Raw genomic sequence first — 18,925 nt, 5'->3', positions numbered from 1 at the left:
GCTAACCTCATCAAAAAGAGGAAAGAAAAAATTCAAATACAAGCAATAAGGAATGAAAAGGGTGTAATTGGGTCAGGGAGATGGCTCAGTGGAATAGGCGCTTCCCTGGCAAGCACAAGGGCATGAGTTCAATCCCCGGTTCCACAAAAAAAAAAAAAAAAGAAAGAAAGAAAAGAAAAGAAAAGAAAAGAAAAGAAAAGAAAAGAAAAGAAAAGAAAAGAAAGAGAAGGGTGTAATTACCACAGGCCCAGTGGAAATTCAGAAGATTATCAATAGCTACTTTGAGAATCTTTATGCTCACAGAATAGAAGCCACAGATGAAACAGACAGATTCCTAGCAAGGTACAAATTACCAAAACTGAATCAAGACGATATAACAATTTTCAATAACCCAATAACAGCCAAAGAAATACAGAATGTGATAAAGAGCCTACGGACAAAAAAAGTCCAGGTCCTGATGGATTCACAGCTGCATTCTACAAGAAATTCACAGAAGATATAATCCCTACACTACTCAAACTCTTCAATGAAATAGAAAAGGAAAGAGTTCTACCAAAATCATTCCTGGAGGCAAGTATTATACTGATACCAAAACCAGGGAAAGACACAATTAAGAAAGAGGACTACAAGCTGATCTCCCTCATGAACATAGATGCAAAAATCCTCAATAAAATCCTAGCAAATAGAATGCAGCAAATCATCAAGAAGATCATTCAGCTGGGGAGATAGCTCAGTAGAATAAGCACTTACTTGGCAAGCATAGGGTCCTGAGTTCAATCCCCAGTACCGAAAAAAACAAAGAAGATCATACACCATGATCAGGTAGGATTCATTCCAGGGATTCAAGGATGGTTCAATATTTGAACATCTATAAATGTAATACACTATATCAATAGAGCAAAAACTAAAAACCACATCATCATCTCAATTGATGCAGAAAAAGCTTTTGACAAAGTCTAACACTCACTCATGTTCAAAGTCCTTCAGAAAATTGGAATATAAGGCCTCTACTTCAATCTGATAAAAGCCATCTATGACAACCCAACGGCTAATATAATTCTCAATGGGGAAAAACTCAAATCTTTTACTCTCAGATCTGGTACAAGACAAGGATGTCCTCTATCACTCCTCCTATTCAATATAGTTCTGGAATCATTAGCTATAGCCATTAGACAACAGGGAGAAATAAAAGGAATAAGACTGGTAAAGAAGAAGTGAAACTATCATTATTTGCAGATGACATGATACTTTATTTAGAAGACCCAAAAAACTCCAAAAAGAAACTACTAGAATTGATAGACAAATTCAGTAGCATAGCAGGTTATAAAGTCAATACCCAAAAGTTAATAGCATTCCTCTACACAGATAACAAACACACTAAGAGGGAAATTAGAGAATCAATACCTTTTACAATAGCCTCGCAAAAAATATAATACCTTGGAATTCATCTAACTAAAGAAATCAAAGATCTTTTCACGGAAAATTACAGTACTCTAAAAAAAGAGATAGTAGAGGATTTCAGAAAATGGAAAGATATTTCCTGCTCCTGGATAGGAAGAACCAACATTGTGAAGATGGCCATACTCCCAAAATTGTTGTATAGATTTAATGTAATCCCAATCAGACTACCACCACCATACCTCTCAGATCTAGAGAAATTATTCCTAAAATTTATTTGGAACCAAAAAAGGCCTAGCATAGCAAAAGCAATCCTGGCCAACAAAGACAAAGCAGGAGGTATTACAATTCCTGACTTGAGATTACACGACAAAGCTACTGTAATAAAATCAGCATGGTACTGGCAACAAAATAGATCTGAGGATCAATGGAATAGATTAGTAGATGCAGAGGTCTCTAAGAATGCACTCAGCCACCTGATCTTCAACAAAGGAGCCAAACACACTTACTGGAAGAAAGATAGCCTCTTTAACAAATGGGGCTGGAAAATTTGACTCTCTATATGCCAAACTAAAACTTGACCCAGGTCTATCATCATGCACTAAACTAAAGTCAAAATGGATTAACGAACTGAACATTAAAACAGAAACACTAAATCTCCTAGAAGAGAAAGTAGGAGGATCTCTTGAAGACATAGGGGTAGGCAAAGAGTTCATGGACAGAAATCAAATCGCACAGGTAACACTTGAAAGACTTAACAACTGGGACCTGCTCTTACTGAGAAGTTTTTGCACGTCAAAAGAAATTATCAACAAAGTGAAAAGACAACCTACAAACTTCGAAAAAATCTTAACTAGTAAGCACTCATACAAAGGTCTGCTCTCTAGAATTTATAAAGAACTGAAGAACATTAGAGCCCCTAAACTTAAAGCCCCAATCAAGAAATAGGCATCTGAGATGAATACACACTTCTCAGAGGACAAAATTAAGGAAGTAAATAAATATATGAAAAAATGCTCCTCATCACTAGCCATCCATGAAATGCAAATTAAAACAACATGGAGATACCATCTCAGCCCATAAAGAATGGCTATCATAAAGAAATCAACCGACAGCAAATGTTGGAGAGGCTGTGGGGAAAAGGGAACCTTTCTCCACTGTTGGTGGGAGTGTAGATTTGTGCAACCATTATGGAAATCAGTGTGGAGACTCCTTAAAAAACTAAGACTGGAAATCCCATTCAAGCTTGCTATCCCCCTGCTGGGAATTTTCCCGGAGGAACTGAAAGCGTCATATCATAGTGATATATGTGTACCTATGTTTATAGCAGCACAATTTGTGATAGCCACATCTTGGAAACAAACGAGATGCCCGTCACATGTGGAATGGTTGAAAAAGATGGGGTACTTTTATATAATGGGGTACTACTCAGCTATAAAGAAGGATAAACTTGAAGCCTTCATATTTAAGTGGATGCCACTTGAAGATATACTTATAAGTGAAATAAACCAGACCCACATGTGTAAATACCGCATTGTCTCCCTAGTATAAGAACTTAAAAGAGGAGTCACATATAGAAAGTTACAACACAAATAAAAGGAAAGCGAGAACTTGAGAATTGGACAATGAGGAGTGGGCAAGGAGAAAAGCTGGGAAACACGACAGGGGCAAAGCCATACATTTGTACTCATGAGATGGCTGGGGCAGTGATCCTGGGGTACATCAGCAGGTTTTTGAGACTAGTGGTTGGCTGGTGAGACTCTCACCCTGACTAATTGTATATGCTGGTGCCCGTGAGCCAGATGGCTGCACTGAAGATGGAGATGTGTAATATAGGGGTCACGCTTGGAGTGCCTGCCATCCTGTTCTTCTAAATATGTACTTCTTGTCATGACATACCATTTATTGCCATAATGTCTCTCAATTAAAGGCTTTGGGGGGGCTAATAAATTGAAAAAAAAGACAAGAATAAGAAAAAAATGTCACAGGTCTATCCTGTTACAATTCTGTATATGGTTAGGTTTCTAAATTTCTTTGTAAAAATATGTAAATGCTTATTTCTTCTTTTATAAAATCATTTTTCCTTCATATTCTGTAAGGACTTAAAGTTCAACATAGCAATATTTGATGGAAAATACCTGTTCCATGATATACCAAAAATGTTTGATATTTAGACAGATAGGATAAACCAAACTGCATATCCTGCAGGTTAATAATAAGCTTCTCTTTTGGAGGGTTAACAACCTAAGTTAGCAGATCAAAACTGGAGAAAAGGAAGGGCTGTAAGATCAGCCAACATTTTGGCCCTAGCCTTTCAAGGTCAGTGAAGACTCGAGACATAGGAGAACCTGTGCTGTAACAACATGTAACTTAGTTGTGCTCCAAATTTTCTGAAAAAGAAGATTATGGAGCCATGGAGGAATGTGATCAATGATGTATAGTGTGCCTGGGGAGAGTCACATGGAGAGAAAAAACATTTTTTCTGGCTTTCACAGAGAGCAAATTGGTCAAGCAATGGCCATGACTCATCCTCATGGCTGACACTGACAAAGGATGTACAAAGTGCGGTACAGGGCTACAGGATAAATCCTAAGAGTACTTGACTGACCTTATCAGATACAAAAGTTACATTTCTTGTTATATAGGTCTTGCTTTATCTTGGTCTTAACCATCCAGCAGAAAAGTATAAAAACAAGGTATATAAAGTAAAGCCATATTAATACGATGAGCTGTAAAAGGCTCGTCAATAACTTCTGAGGATAACCCATTAATATTATAGACTGCTAGACAGTGTTAGATTGTTTAGTTGAATTCAAACACCTATAGTATTTAGATGCCAATAGAATATCCACCTCTGACAGACAATAAAAAAAGGATACAAAGGAAAGATCATTTTGTATTTATATATACAAAATAGGATAAATATACAGCTACTTTCACTTAATTCAATGATAAGAAAGAGGTATACTAATAGTGTTTGGGCAGGTTACCCTACCTGCTTCTTGTACTATGGATAACCTTTAGGGAGATAACAATGTACACTGTATTATCAAAACTGTCCTATTAATCAGCTGTGAAACTATCTCATTCATACTTATTTCTCAAAAACAATAAATAAATTAAATTTTTTTTAAAAGTCTGAGATGCTATTAGAGATTAAATGTGAAGAATGTAAGACAACCACCCAATGCAATGTAGATTCTGGCTGAGATTCTGACTAGTGAAAGGGCATTTATGAAAAACTGGCAAAATTTATAGAAGGTCTGGTGATACTAAGAATGTCAAGAAATTGTACCAAAGTTAATTTCCCAGTCTCAATAATTCCATTATGATTATGTAAGATGTAAAAACTCAGATAAAACTTAGTAGCAGGGATAGAGGGATGACCATACAATATCTACAGCTTTTCTGTAAGTCTAGAATTGCTTCCAAATGAGATTTTTTTAAAAACTGAAACAACAATTAATCAGAATCTCATTCATAAAAGCTTCAAGAACCACAAGGAAGACATACAGAACTGAACCTAAGATGGGCATGATTGCTATATTTAAAGTTCTTACTTGAAAGACACCAAACAACATAACAAATAACAACATAATAAATAACAAGTGTAACAAATACAAAACACATGAACTATGTATAGACACCTTGTTCACAGGCAAAAATACCAATATCATGAAGTAGTCATTTCTCCACATGCCGAAAGACTTCCAAAAATGTCTAAAAAGAGCAAGGTAAGTAATTCACTTTACTGAGGCAAGACGTTTCATAAAGATGGAATCATGAAAACACTGAGATATTTAACCAGAAATCAACAAAACAACATGATAAAACAAAACAGTGATCTCAAAGATAGACCTAGAAATGCTTGGACTTGAGCACTGAGCCTAAAATTCCTACGTAGAACAAAAGGCCCAAAACAGGCAAACACATTAGGAAATAAAACAAAGGAGAAACTTGATCTATCTATCAGGACTTGCAATAATTACTTCTTCCCTGGAATTGCTTATAATACTAAGTCTTGACACACACATTCATTTAGTCACTGAGATATGTATGAAGAAAAGATAACTAGACCAACGCTGTGGACCAAATTGTGTTCCCTCAAAATTTGTATGTTTATGTTTTAACCCCAACATGACTGTAATTGGAGATTTAAACAGCTTTCACAGCCATAAGGTTTAATAAGATCACAAAATAGGGCCTTAATTCAATTGAACTGGTAGCCCAAATTCAAAGAGAGAAATTGCTGTGTCTTTGAAAGACACAGACGGCAGGCAGCTGTCTACAAAATAGAAGACAGCTTCACCAGAACCCACTCATGTTGACATTGATCTGAGACTTACCTGGCCTCTATAGCTATGACAAAGTAAATTTCAAGGTCCAAGCCCCCCAGTCCATGGTATTTTGTTATGGCAGCCCAGGCAGACCAAAATAATCAGTAAAATGCCATGAACAGTGCCCAAACAGATGAACACATGTAGGAGAGAAATGGTATTACTCATCACCAGGGAAAGGATTGACTACTGAATTAATGATCTGAGATTCTGGACTATTCACATGGAAAAAATAGATTTGAGTCCTTAACTTACAAATATGAAAAATGACCCAAGGAGAGTTAAAAACTTAAGTGGAGAAGTAAAACTTTAAGGTTTTTTAACAGAACATTCAAGAAGATCTTTAACATGTTAACATGGAAAAGAATTTCTTAAAACAAAAAAGTTTTCCTAAGAAAAAAGCACCAACTACCCAGTGTGGTGTTGCATGCCTATAATCCCAGCACTGGGGAGACTGAGGCAGAAGAATCAAATTCAGGGTCAGCCTGCACTACACAGTGAATTCAAGCCTGATCTGAACTACGTGGTGAGACCCTGCCTCAAAAAAGAAAAAGAAAAAAAAAAAAAACATAAAAAAAGATTTAGTAAACTTGACTGTTATGGCTTATATCTAGATGTCCTCCCCAAACCTGTCATGGGGTGGGGGTTTCAAAGGTAGCTGGATCTCGGGAGTGTGAATATGGATCAAGGGTGTGTGATTACTAAATGAGTCCACTGATTGGTTAGCATAGTTCTGGGTGTGGACGATGCGAAAGCCCAGCCTTGGGGTGAGTGGCTCGTAGCCTGGCTGGGCAAAGGTCTAGGAAGCTCACCGTTAGCTGCTTTCTGCTTACCCGGCCATGCCCCTGTGTCATGATGCCCTGCCTTGTGGACTGTGGACTGAAACCTCTACAATCTGTGAGCTAACTAAACCTCTCCTCCTTTAACTTGGGGCGGCAGGTATTTCATCTCAGCAAAGAAAAATGTAACTAAGACACTGACCAAATTAAAAATGGAAACTATTTTCCAATAAAATGTAAATATAAAAACTGTGAACTAGAAAAAGGGATTTGTAGTGTGTGCTGCTGAAATGAGGATCTAAACTTCTAAATAAACCAATGCAAATCTGTAAGAAAATGATGAACAAAAGATAGGAACAGGCCACTCACAGAAAGGGAAACCCCAAAGGAATTTTATGTATCTTTGAAATGATGATCAGATCTACTAGAACCAGGAAACACATCATAAAACAATGAAATTTTAGTTCACATTCATCGTCAGCAAAAACTTAAAGGTCCAATAATTCTAAGTATTAGTGGAACTGTGAAGAGCCAGGTATTGAGTTATTTAATTATATAGTGGATGAGGACATAAATTAATAATTTTAAAAAGTGTCCAGTGTCTACGATAGATGGAGATACACAGTTTTTACCCAGTCATTCTTTCTGTAATGTGAGATGTGATTGATATATTCTGTGGATTTTAAATTAAAAGTTTTATTACATTAAAAGACATACTGCCAAGGGCCGGCCAGATAGCTCAGTGGACTAAAGTGCCTACTTAGGCAGACACAAGGACTGGGGTTCAATGCCCAGCATGCCATGCTGGCCCCACCCCTAAGGCATGGTGAGATGGCGACTGAGACTGGGTATAGTGGTGCATGCCTGTAATCCCAGGGCTTGACAGGCTGAAAACAGGAGGATCACTATGAGCCGGAGCTGTGCAATGAGACCCTGTACTAAATACACACACACACACACACACACACACACACACACACACAGATGATACTTAAAAATGTAAGCCTGTTTTATTGAATAAAAGGAATGTAACTCTCGTCAATAAAATGGTAAGCAATACACAAGGTAGCAATTTCCCGAAACAATTTACTTTTACAGCATGTTGACAATCATGATCCCCTCTGTTATGCCATGACAATTACACCTGTACTTACACTTCCGTCACTCCTTCTGTTCCATTTTCATACAAGGATGTGGACGTCGGCATTTCCCATGTAGCTGCCTCCTGCTGAGTAGGGGTGAAGTTTGGGGAATTTTGGAATGGAAGCTTTTGACCTGCTGAGCTATATAGTTCTTTGCCTTGCTTTTGGAGGAGCGATAACTGGACGCTTGCTTCTGGTAGCAGTCTGGAGGCCTGCACATACATTTTTTATATACAAAGTATGTTGCACTTAAACCACAAGTAAATTTGTACTATAGGAGGTTGTAATATGCATGGCAAGATGGGATTTTAAGATTTTTTTTTTTCCATTAGGGACAAGCGGCTTCTTCAAACTTCTTTAGGCTTAGGGCATAAACTGCCACCCTTATACTCTGTCAGCCCCGACAAATGTACAAACTATACAGATGCTGCCCCAGGAGGTCAAAGTACAGTCCCATTTCCACAGGGAAGGGATGGAGAGGTTGGAGCCACGGAGCGACGAAAATAAGCCTGGACCTGTCTATCACCTAAGTGTATTCCCCTCCCTGCACTGTCTTATCCTTTTCTCGGCGAGATGATGAGTTGGGTGATGTAGCCACTCCATCTTCTAGAGCAATCTTTGAATAATGTCCTTTTCTTTTTCATCAAAAAAAAAAAAGATGACACTTAAAAGACACACTGCCATTAATTCCCCTCAAAATACTCCCCATAATACCAAAACAATCAATAAAACAGCATATTTACCTTCTTGTCACCTTTTAAAACAATTCTGGAAGTCTTCATTCTTGTCTTTTACAAGGTTCAGTTAAAAAAAACCACCCAGTTCCCCCCAAAAAATAAAAAATAAAAAAACAAAACAGTGACTGCTGATGCTGATGCCATCCCACAGGCTGGTAACTGCGACAGCGTCCTCCTCTGTCTTACTCCCTGTGTCTAGCACCGTGTGCCTCCTGGCACTCTCCCAAAGTCAAAGTGACCATAAAGGTTTAAATTGATTCAGAACCTCGAGGCAGCAGCCAGGACAGTGCAACTGAAGGCATTTATGTTGCTTTTTTTTTTTTCTTTTTTGGCGAAACTGGGGATTGAACTCAGGCCCTTGCGCTTGCCAGGGAAGCACTTATTCTACTGAGCCATCTCCCCAGCCCCCAACTGAAGGCATTTATGAAAGGGGACTCCAGAGCTGCTTCAGAAAGGGACAGGAATGCTGGGATAAGGGAGTTCAAAGCAAGACAGGGAATTCTGAGAAAGAGTAACAGGAATGAGTCTTTTACTGTAATAATTTTTTAAACATCCACCATATTTTCCTATCCCCCCTCATACATTTACTTAAAGGAAGCTCACACATGTTCAAAAGAGACAGATCCAAGAATGTTTGTTGTAGCAATTTATATCAAAAATGAAAATCATCAGGGCTGGGGAGATAGCTCGGTGGTCTAAGTGCCTGCCTGGAAAGCGCAAGGATCTGAATTCAATCCCTGGCACTACACGCCGCGCAGTGCCAGCCTGGAAGCCCCGTGTGGTGGCACGCATCATTAATCACAGTGATGTGAAAGAACAGGACGAATCAGAATAGTGAGACGGTGACAGGAGGGACCAGGATTACAGAGGGTACTGCGGGGGCATCAAAATGCTTTGACATAGTCTCTACTTGAAACAAGAGTCAAATGTGACAGAATGATAGGAACCCACTGAGCTGGGACACACTCACATGTGGCTTATCTGCTAATCGCTGACTCTCGCATAGGTTTGCAATGTTTTACAAGCTAAAGAAAAAAATTAAATGCTTCCAAGCTACACCCTCAATGTGGGAGAAATCTGAAACCTGAGTTACCTTGAAAGCAACTTTTAATAAAATTACAGGAAAAAAAATACAGTGTCAACCTGCTAATCCATTATCCACAGTGTCTGAGCCCCTCCTCCTCCTGCGTACCCCCAGCAACAGAAAAGCAGATTAATCGTGAAATCTAGGACACCACTGCCACTCTGGGGAGAGAAACAACAATACAATTCACAAAAGAAGGGAAACAAGCAAGGACAATTTGCATGAATTATGTCTGAAGGTACAGCTGAATCCGCCCTTGTTAGGCATACTTGACACACAAAGAAATGCCAGTAAATGCGCACAAGAACCACAGAAAAGTGAAGGAAAAGGAAAAAGAGGGATTTGTGCAAAACATAGAAAAAAGCTAGTTTGGGAGAAAACAGACTCCCAGTGCATCAAAAGCATTCACAATAAATGATTTATGCCACAAGAAACTAGGACAAAATCAACAAAACAAGAAGGGACATGTGGAGCCACACAGAGCTAGAATGAGATTTGAAAGGGAACTTTGCAGAGTGCCGAAAACACAGGATAACCCAACACCTCTGCATAATGAATAAATAAATGAGAAGCAGCAAGAGGCAGAACAGACCAGGTGGTAAACTTAAATAGTGACACTGAAGAATAGCTTCGGATAATTATAGGGACCAGAGGTGACATGAAAACACCCCAAAACTGAGACAACAAACATACTGATCCTCTTATTCCAAGGATACTGCTGCTGCTGAAAAATATTTCTGGCATACCTGCTGCCGTGTTTCTAGGGTTCTTGTTTTCCTGAAACAAAACTCTTTGCAAACAATCAGTCCAAGGGGCAGACAGGAAATTATATGTAGTAGCCAATGAATGGAGAACTGGGTGGGGCTCATGCTTCAAATGTACTTTCTCCCGGACAGGTTTGGGGTCTGGGTATTTACTAGGACTGGGTGAGGAGGGGTTGCCTGCAGGCAGTTCTCAGAGCTTTTCACGGGAAGAGGGGAGAAGTCAAGCAATCAGGTACCACCCCTTTCTTCCCAAATTTGGGAATGGCCGTACTGTCCTGGTGCTGATGGACGCATCCTTATTGATAAAATGAGAACATCCTGGGCTCAAAGTCACCTGGAGTAAACATGACATCTAGGCCAGACTGAGCCAGACTCAGCATCCTTCAAGTAACTGAGAGTACTCACAGCTTGGTGGACAGCAGGTGGGGACACAGGGTGACTGGCATACGACATTTAACTATTTTTTTTTACAGTTTGAAATCATATTTTATTTTTAATGTTTCTAGAAATATTTATTAACTATTTTAAACATGAGTTCAATCCCCAGTTCCACCAAAAAAAAAAACTATTTTAAACAGAAAATGCCTTTTCCCTTTCCTTTTTATAGCATCAATAGCACAAAAAACATTTTAGAAATGATACTGAATCTTTGGGAAGACTGTATCTTGTATTTAAGGAACTTGAAAATCTAGAAGCATGGGACACATTTTCAGAAGAGTAATTTGACATTTACTCATTTATGGTGATATCTTCAGAATCAGCATTTAGGGAGGCCATATGTAATAAGGAGTCCAGGAACAGAGGGGTCTTCTCAAAGTTAAACATAGCACACACTATGAAGACGCTGAGGAAACAGAACACACACTAACAAAAAGAACACAGGCAAGCTCAACTTCCAGTATTATATAGCGGGTATTTCTAAAGGCTGTAAAAGCATGCTCCATTAGACACAGCTTGTCCTCATTTCTGGAAGCAATGGGCTTTTCTCCTTATGTACAGCAAAGGGTTATAACCAAAATAAACAGGATTTCAAAAGTGCTAGTATTTAACTCTTATGGGCAGTGACATCTGACTCACAGGACAAGAAGCCATCAGTGGTTCACATGCTGGCGACACACCTTTCTGGTGATGACTTTTATTTTTTTATTTTTTATTTTTTTTATTTTTATTTTTTTGCAGAACCAGGGATTGAACTCAGGTCCTTGTGCTTGCCAGGGAAGCGCTTATTCCACTGAGCCATCTCCCTGGCCCCAATGACTTTTAAAACTGAGTTATTACTCTGCTATGAAGAAGGCTAAACTTGAATCAGTCATGGCAAAATGCATGCGCCTGGAAAGCATAATGTTATGTGAAATAAATTGGACACGCAGGCTTAAATGTTGCATGGTTTCTCTTATACGAGAACCCCAAAATATAACTAAAGAGCAAAATAAAAAGACGGATAATAGGAAACAGCAAGACAGGCCTTTTGCAAAAGGGAAAGAAACCAAGAGAAGGAGGGAGGAAAAAAGGAAACATAAAAAGAATGAAGACGCTCTAAGCACTTGTGCACCGGCTCCCCGCGATGGATGTAATCACGTACATCGCAAACGTGGGCTAACAGACACTAATTTTCTAGAGCTATTATTTGAAGTTTAATAAGCTTTTCCTTATTTCCATGCCTCATTTATTGATCAAAATTAACATTAATTAATACAGTGCAGTGTTCAGCACCTAAGGGGAAAGTAATAATAACAGTCAAAGCAATTGTCACTTATGGAGCACTTACATCTCACTCCTGCACTGCTCCATGGCCTCATATACAGCCCTGAAACAAGTACCGCCATTTGTACCTCTAGTTTTGGTGGAGGAAACAGAGCCATAGAGAAAAGAGGCAACTTCTTTAATGTAGCAATACTTGGCAGCATTGACATCTGCAGGCAGGTATCTGGCCCTAGCATTTTTAATCTCTTCTTAAATATTCAGGAAGTGGGATGAAATTAGTGGTCAGCTGCTTTATTCACCCAGCTTGGTCCCAAATGACTTCTAGCTCTTTATCTTCTATGGAGGATGTGAGATGATCTTCAAAATAAGATAGAAAAATTCTGGTTGAGCCAGGCACAGTGGCACACACTTGTAATCCTGGCACTCTGGTAGGCTGGAGCAAGAGGACCCCAAATCTAAGTCCAGCCTGGGCAATTTAGTATATAGTGAGATCCTGTCTCAAAATGAAAAATTTTAAAAAGGCTGGGAGTATAGCTAAATACAAAGGTCCTGAGTTTGATTTCATGTACTACCACCAAAAAAAAAAACAAAACAAAAATCCAAAAAAGTAGCTGATCCATTTATGAATGAGTCTTATCGCATGCCATTCTTACTTCCTCATCCTAGTTTTCAAATAATCAACAGGTTAAAATTTCAAAGTCCCTCTTACCCACCCACTCACGTAGTGTCATGAGACACATGAGACAAGGACTCACCAAATTCCCTCCTTTCACAGGAGGAAAAGCATTGTCTGAACCCACGAGAGGGCACCACCAAAGCCTAAGAGAGCCCTATCTTCAGCCTTGGGCAAGGAAGAGGAGACTGGAATTGGGAGGACCAGGAAAGGAGCAAAGGGCAGGAGGGGGAGCCACAGGATAAAGGTCCCAGGTGGGCCAGCAGCGAGGATCTGGGCTCCCAAGGGCTGATAGTTTTCAAAGCCACTTGAGCCCAAATTAAAGGGCCGACATTCACAGGAGGCACAGGGAGCTCCCCAGGGTATGAGTGCCTGGTTCAGAGCCCAAAGCCAAGTCCAAGACAAGGCAGGAGGAGCTGGAGCCTCTGAAGCCCTCCCAGGATCCTTTGCACTGTCCTAAACTGGAACTGCCCAGTGCCTGCAGTCACAGACAGAGACTGAGTGAGCAGGCTATGCTCCAGGGTCCGCTGCCAAAGCATGGGGACCATCAGCATGCAGGGACTCCTGGCCACGCAGGGATGTGGAATCCATAACACCGAGCATCTGCAGAGGTCCTTACATGTTTAGAGCACCTACCTAGAAACCCTGCGAAAGAAAGGGTTTCAAAGACACCACTGACTGCGTCACTTTTTTAAGTAGAGAGTGTGGGGGAACACAGACGCTCTGAGATGCCCCCAGGAGTTAATCTCAAGGGCCTCACCCTGGGCTCCTCCCTGAACATCAAACTGTGCTTAGTTTTTCATTTATCTTGAGGAGAAAACTTTTTTGATGAACTGACAGGAAAAGAATTAAAGAACACAGAAAACAGGCTAAATACGTATGTAATACTGTCCTTAAGAGAAAGATGTCAAATCCTCTTTTTTTTTTAATTTTAGGAAAGGGTCTACAGGGTGTTGAGGGTCTCACTACTAGATAGGACTTGTAGTGATCTGACTGTTTACAGCTTCCCAAGAGCTGGGATTACAGGCATGTGCCACCACGCCCAGTCTCACTTGCGCTCTCAGTGCGCCCCCCGGGGGCGGGTCCGGCAAGGCAGGCGGGATCAGGATCTAACCTGGCCCCTGCACCTGCTTGCAGGCGCTTTAATGATGTTTAAATCCTCTTTCTCTTTGAAATTGAGTGTGCATATTGCAGGCACCTGCTTTACAGAACAAACATTCCCGCCCCCCAGCAGGGGATCAATTGCTAGGCAAACGCTGTACCATCCAGCTATCTCCCCAGCCCAAGACTCCAGAATTTAACTAAAATACCTTATCACAGACAAGCAGTGATGGTGTACCTCTCGGAGTTTTCAATGATACAGCCTTCTGCAACCCGTGTGCCATAGGCTCACCACCACTGCACACAGGATGGGTCCAACCTGCCTGCATTTACCACCATGAGTAAGATACCACAAACCCACAGGGGAAATGCCACCACCCAGAGGGGCCCTGTCCTTAAGTTCTCCTTCTGCAACTCCCTGACCCAGGACAAAGACAATGGGAGGTAACACTAATAGTTTAAAAGGTTCCTGCATTCGGTCGAGGATTTTTTTTTAAAGCTTGGCATGCCCATAGGAAGGACGGGTAAGAAACAATTTTATTCAGTTTTCTATTCTTTGGAAGCTAAATTTACGCATTAAAAGTTACAAATCTAAGCAAAAAGTGAAACAGAAACAGGACGGGGGAAAGTCAATGGAATACAATTACTTTCTGCACTTATTTACTGTGTACATTATATACCACTGTGTGTGTATACAGATATTGTAAAAGTAATAATAAGAATAATGCTGTTGACAAAATTAAGGCACCTTAGGAGTTAGTGACCTAAGAGCTTCTTTTCTGGTTTGATCAGACACAGGAGACATGGCTTTTGTCCCTGGTCAGTGGGAGATGGGTTTATCCCTCGCAGCCCATGCCCCCACTCCTACACTGCAGAGCTGCTTGCTGCGGGGTGCTCCGGAGTGGATTTTCTTTTCAAGATTTGGTTATTCTTTCGAACTGAGTAATGTCTCTACTAGATGTCCATTCTCTAACCTGACGCTTGCGCGCTGCCCACCCAGGAACATACTTCCTCCTGTGTGGGTGAGGAGCAGTGAGACTTTGCCCACGGTCACAGTTACACCAAGTTCGATGACATATGCCCTGTAACCTCCTTCTCCTTCATTGAAACAAGAAAGGACGCAGGAAGCAAGACTGCAGCGCAGGGCCCCCGGGCGCGCCGGTATCACCTGCTCCAGCTCCAGCACCCGCGTGGCCCCGCACCCCCTTCCCCGCGTCCCTTGCTAGGTCCCTTACCGCGCGCGAGCATCCTGCGCAGCCCGGCCAAGCTGCACCGGCCAGAGCTCAGAGCCGCATTCCGGCCGCAGAGGAGGGGCACGCGGCCATTCTCCCGGCGCTGTCCAGGCCCTGGATGGGTCTGCGCTCCGCTCCTCGGTTCGGGGATGGGAGGAGCCGCAATAAGCACCGGGAATCTGATAGGTGCAGGGCTGGGGGCGGGGCGGCTCAGGGGCGGGGCTGCGATCCCACAGCTGCCTGGCGCCCCTTCAGGAGCCGGGAGTTGTGTGTCCCGGCCGGCGGGAGAGCATCCCTCCCCCTCCTTGGACACTCTCGATGGTGGAACTGCGCAGATCCCCTGGGCCGGTTCTGGGAGTTCGCTGCCCTTCCAGGGACAGAAGTTTACTTTGAAACCAGCCGCTCCCCCGCACGAAACAGAGGGGACCAGATGCCTCAGAAGGCTCTGCCCTCCCCTGTCCTCTTGCAGTGGATCAAGGTCAGTATAGCCTCTGCCACTCTCGAGGAACACGGGATGAAGTGGACACGGTTATCTACTTTTACAGACGGGGAAACTGAGGCCCAGAGCGATTCCCCTGAGTAGAGTTTCAGGAGGAGCCCAGATTGAATAAAACAATCTGCTGTAGTGGACCGTGGCAGGTAATGCCCGCAGGAACTCACCTTTCTCTGGCAGGAGAAGCAACCATATATGTGCCTACCTTAATGTGCATAAATACGCATGCGTGTGTTTTGAGAGTTGGAGATTTATTGTCTAATCCTTGGAGGCCAACATGGCTGCACAGTAAAACACCCTGGAGAGCCCTGAAAATTCACAGCGCCGCTAACCCCAAGCCCAGGGGACATGACATATTTTATAAAGCCTCGTTTCCCACAGCCTCAGAACAACGCTGACCTCCCTTCCTGGCGGAACTATGATCTTTCTGCACAGAGATCATGTGAGCTCCTGTAGCTAGGAGGGAGCAGAGTTCAGGGCTTAGATGCTGCAGGATCATTTTGGAGAAAGGACGGGACCCTGGAAAGCGGGGAGCTGTGGACTGGAGGCAGGGGGAGCTGACAAGCAAGCGTCTGATGAGAGGAACACTGCGAGATCATAGAGGATTATTAACTCCCACTCTGTCTCCTGGGGTAACCGAGCAGGCCTGGTGCACTCTCAGCTCAGCAGAGCCAGGCAGGACGCAGGATGAGGGAGATGCAGCTGCTGCCTTGTACAGCCCAGGGGCACCTCTGAGCCCTGCACCACCCTGGTCCCCTCCCACCAGCCTCTGTCAGTCACTGTCACCTCAGCACCCAGCCTCAGACTGCTGAGGGACTGTGATGTGAGGTGGATAGAGAAGCACTATCCAGGGAAAGAGGCCTGGGAAAACAGATCTGAGAGTCCTCACAGACAGCAGGATCTCAGGGACTCAGCAGGCTTGCATAGAGGGGTGAGGGCCACTGCACAGGGACACTGTTGGAGCTGAGAGCAGAAACCGAGGAGAGAGCATCCAGGCTGAGTGGGCACAGGGAGACATCCTAGCAGCAGGAATTGCCTGCCTGGGACTCAGTATGGTTATGTGGAAAACAAGCTATCCGCAGAAGGCTGGGCAGGCAGGGCAATACTTGTGTGCAAACCACTTGGCCCAGTGAGCCCTCAGCAGACCAGCTGGGCTTGGCTGTAGCCTTCGGAAAGTGAAGCATCCTGACCCAAGACTCATGTTCCAAGGTTCAGACCGTGATCTTGGCCAAACTGTAAGGGACGCCCAGGCAGGAGCTGCTATATCTCCCCTCCCCCCACTGTCCCTGTTGGGGGATGGGCCTCATTGTGAGCCATGAGAACAGGCCTGTCCTGTCGTGGACTCTGTCTGGGTGGAGTCCCGACACCAGCTCACCACCGAGCCCACCTGCTTCACTGGGGAGGACCCTGTCCTGTGCATGGCAGGGGATTAGTAGCAGCCCCATCCCTACATCCACAAGGCCAGGAACACACAGGTTATAACAAACAAAAGTGTCCCCAGATTTGCTAGACATCCTGTGGGGAGGAAAATCATCCCTAGATGACAAGTGCTACTCTAGTAGAAAGGATGGGGCCCAAGTGCTCCCACAAATAGCACAGAAAACCCCTACCCATGACAGCTATAGGAACAGGGCAGGACCACAGAACAAGCCCTGATCATAGCGCTTTGTTCTAACCCTGCATCTCACTGGTTCCTGCGCTACTAGCCCTGGGGCCACTCATCCCCATCCCAAGGTCCCCTGTGCTCCCCTTCCAAGTGCAGGTATTTGTGACACTGCTTCTGGTGACCCCAAGATCTCTGTGCTGTCACCACCACCACTTCTGGATACCTGTCTCACACCCCCTGCCCCAAGTCTTGGCACTCTCTTCCATTTGCCATGGTTAGGATGTGATGTGAGTCTCACAAGGGCTCCCCAGTGCAGTGATCTTCAGAGTGGATGTGACTTTAAGAGGTGGTGCTTAGTGCAAGTTTAGGTCTGGGGTGATGTGGTTTCCATGGGAGCCCAGGAGGTTCTTTTGAGAATGCTGTTATAAAAGCAAAATAGCCCTGCCCCCACTGGGCAAGATGCCCATCTTGCCCTGTGATCTGTCATCCATGCATCCCACCAGGACACCACAAATCACCGGATGTGACATAGCCATGGAAGGGCCCCCACCTAAGATGAAACTGATGATGTCACCCTAACTGAGGCTTTAGTTCCAAACCTATGAGCTACGTATTCCTGGGTCTCTTGCTTCAAACCTATGAGCTTTTCTTTATAAAGCACCTAGCCTCAGGTGTTTTGTTAAAGCAGTGGAGAACAGCCAAATACATCCTTTATCCTACTCATTCAGCGCTGCTGCTTAACTTGGCGGGAGGACACCTGTTTCTCTATGCTGTCTTCCCTCCCAGATGAGATTCCAACGTACTGGTCCCACCACAGGCCTTCACCTGGCACATTGTTTGTATCTGGATGGCTCCAAAGCCTCCTACATGCATAGGTGGGTTTTGGCAAAGCTGGTTAGCTTACGTGGTGAACAGCTGATTTGCTGCTAGGTGGTGGGGTCTAGTTGGAAGGGACAGGTCATTGGGATGTTTTAGTTACTTTTGTTTCTGAGACAAAATACCTGATGCGCAAAATTAAGGAAGAAAAGTTTTATTTGCTTCACAGTTTATGAAGGTTTCAGTTCATAATCAGCTGTGGCAGGAAGGTGGCAGAAAATACAAAAGCAACAAGAGCAGCAAGGAGAGCAGCAAGCCTCTTTTCCTCCTTTACAGTGTATGCAGGCAACTCGCCCTTGGGCAGATGTAGCACTCCCATCCTCAATCCTAGTACTAGACAAATAAAAAAAACCACAAACTCTGGATTCTGCCATCTTGGAAAATCCAGGCCCCCAGGACTACATGAGGTTTTGAGGGAACATCCAGACACAAACCATAATAGAGGATGTGGCCTGGAAAGGTTATAACTCTCTCCCCACTTCCTCTCTCAACATTCCCTGCATCCTGTTCCTCATGCCCTGGGCATCTTTTCCTCTGCCATGCTATCCTGCCTCAGAGCCAGCTAACTATAACCTGAAATGTGAACCAAAATAAACCTCTCCTCCCTTAAGTTGTGGGTGTCAGGTATTTTGTTCTAGCAACAAGAAACGTATCCAAAACACACACGGTGAGCACAGAGCACTACCTATGGGGTCAGTAGATGAGGGAAAGACTACCTGGTTTCCTTTGCGGGGCTACTGTAGGGAGGAAGGCAGCAGGGCTCTGTGCATAGGGTGGGAGACATCAGCCCATCTCATTCCAGAACCTAGCTGGAGCCAGCCTCATGGCTAAGACAGTTCCAGCCACTCTTGTACAAATTTAGAGCAGGATCCAAGGTTCTGTGAGGCCTGGAAAGTGGCTTTCCTGTGAAGCCACTATCCCAGTTACAGGGACCCAGCCTGGAGAGCTTTGTAGCCCCACAGCAGCTTCCTCAAACATCATACTGAGCTCTCTTAGGGA

General features: G+C 43.2%; 1 protein-coding gene across 7 annotated transcripts in view; it reads right to left on the bottom strand.

Moving 5' to 3' along the window:
• Nucleotides 1–15,061, bottom strand: part of B3galt5 (beta-1,3-galactosyltransferase 5) — an 82,426-nt gene extending 67,365 nt beyond the window's left edge. For 6 of the 7 annotated variants that reach the window (XM_023715953.1, XM_023715954.1, XM_023715956.1 and 3 more), the window contains exon 1: nt 14,955–15,061. The gene's annotated coding sequence lies outside the window, so the exon portion shown is untranslated. Of the gene's footprint in view, nt 1–12,700; nt 12,729–14,954 lie in introns of those variants that run through there. The other variant, XM_023715960.1, reaches the window with a different exon arrangement.
• Between the last annotated feature and the right edge of the window lie 3,864 nt (nt 15,062–18,925).

Source organism: Octodon degus, unplaced genomic scaffold (genome assembly GCF_000260255.1).
Source record: "Octodon degus isolate 3935 unplaced genomic scaffold, OctDeg1.0 scaffold00045, whole genome shotgun sequence".
Classification (NCBI taxonomy): Eukaryota; Metazoa; Chordata; class Mammalia; order Rodentia; family Octodontidae; genus Octodon; species Octodon degus.
Note: the sequence above shows the minus strand (reverse complement) of the source record. Positions and strands in the feature narration are given on the sequence as shown.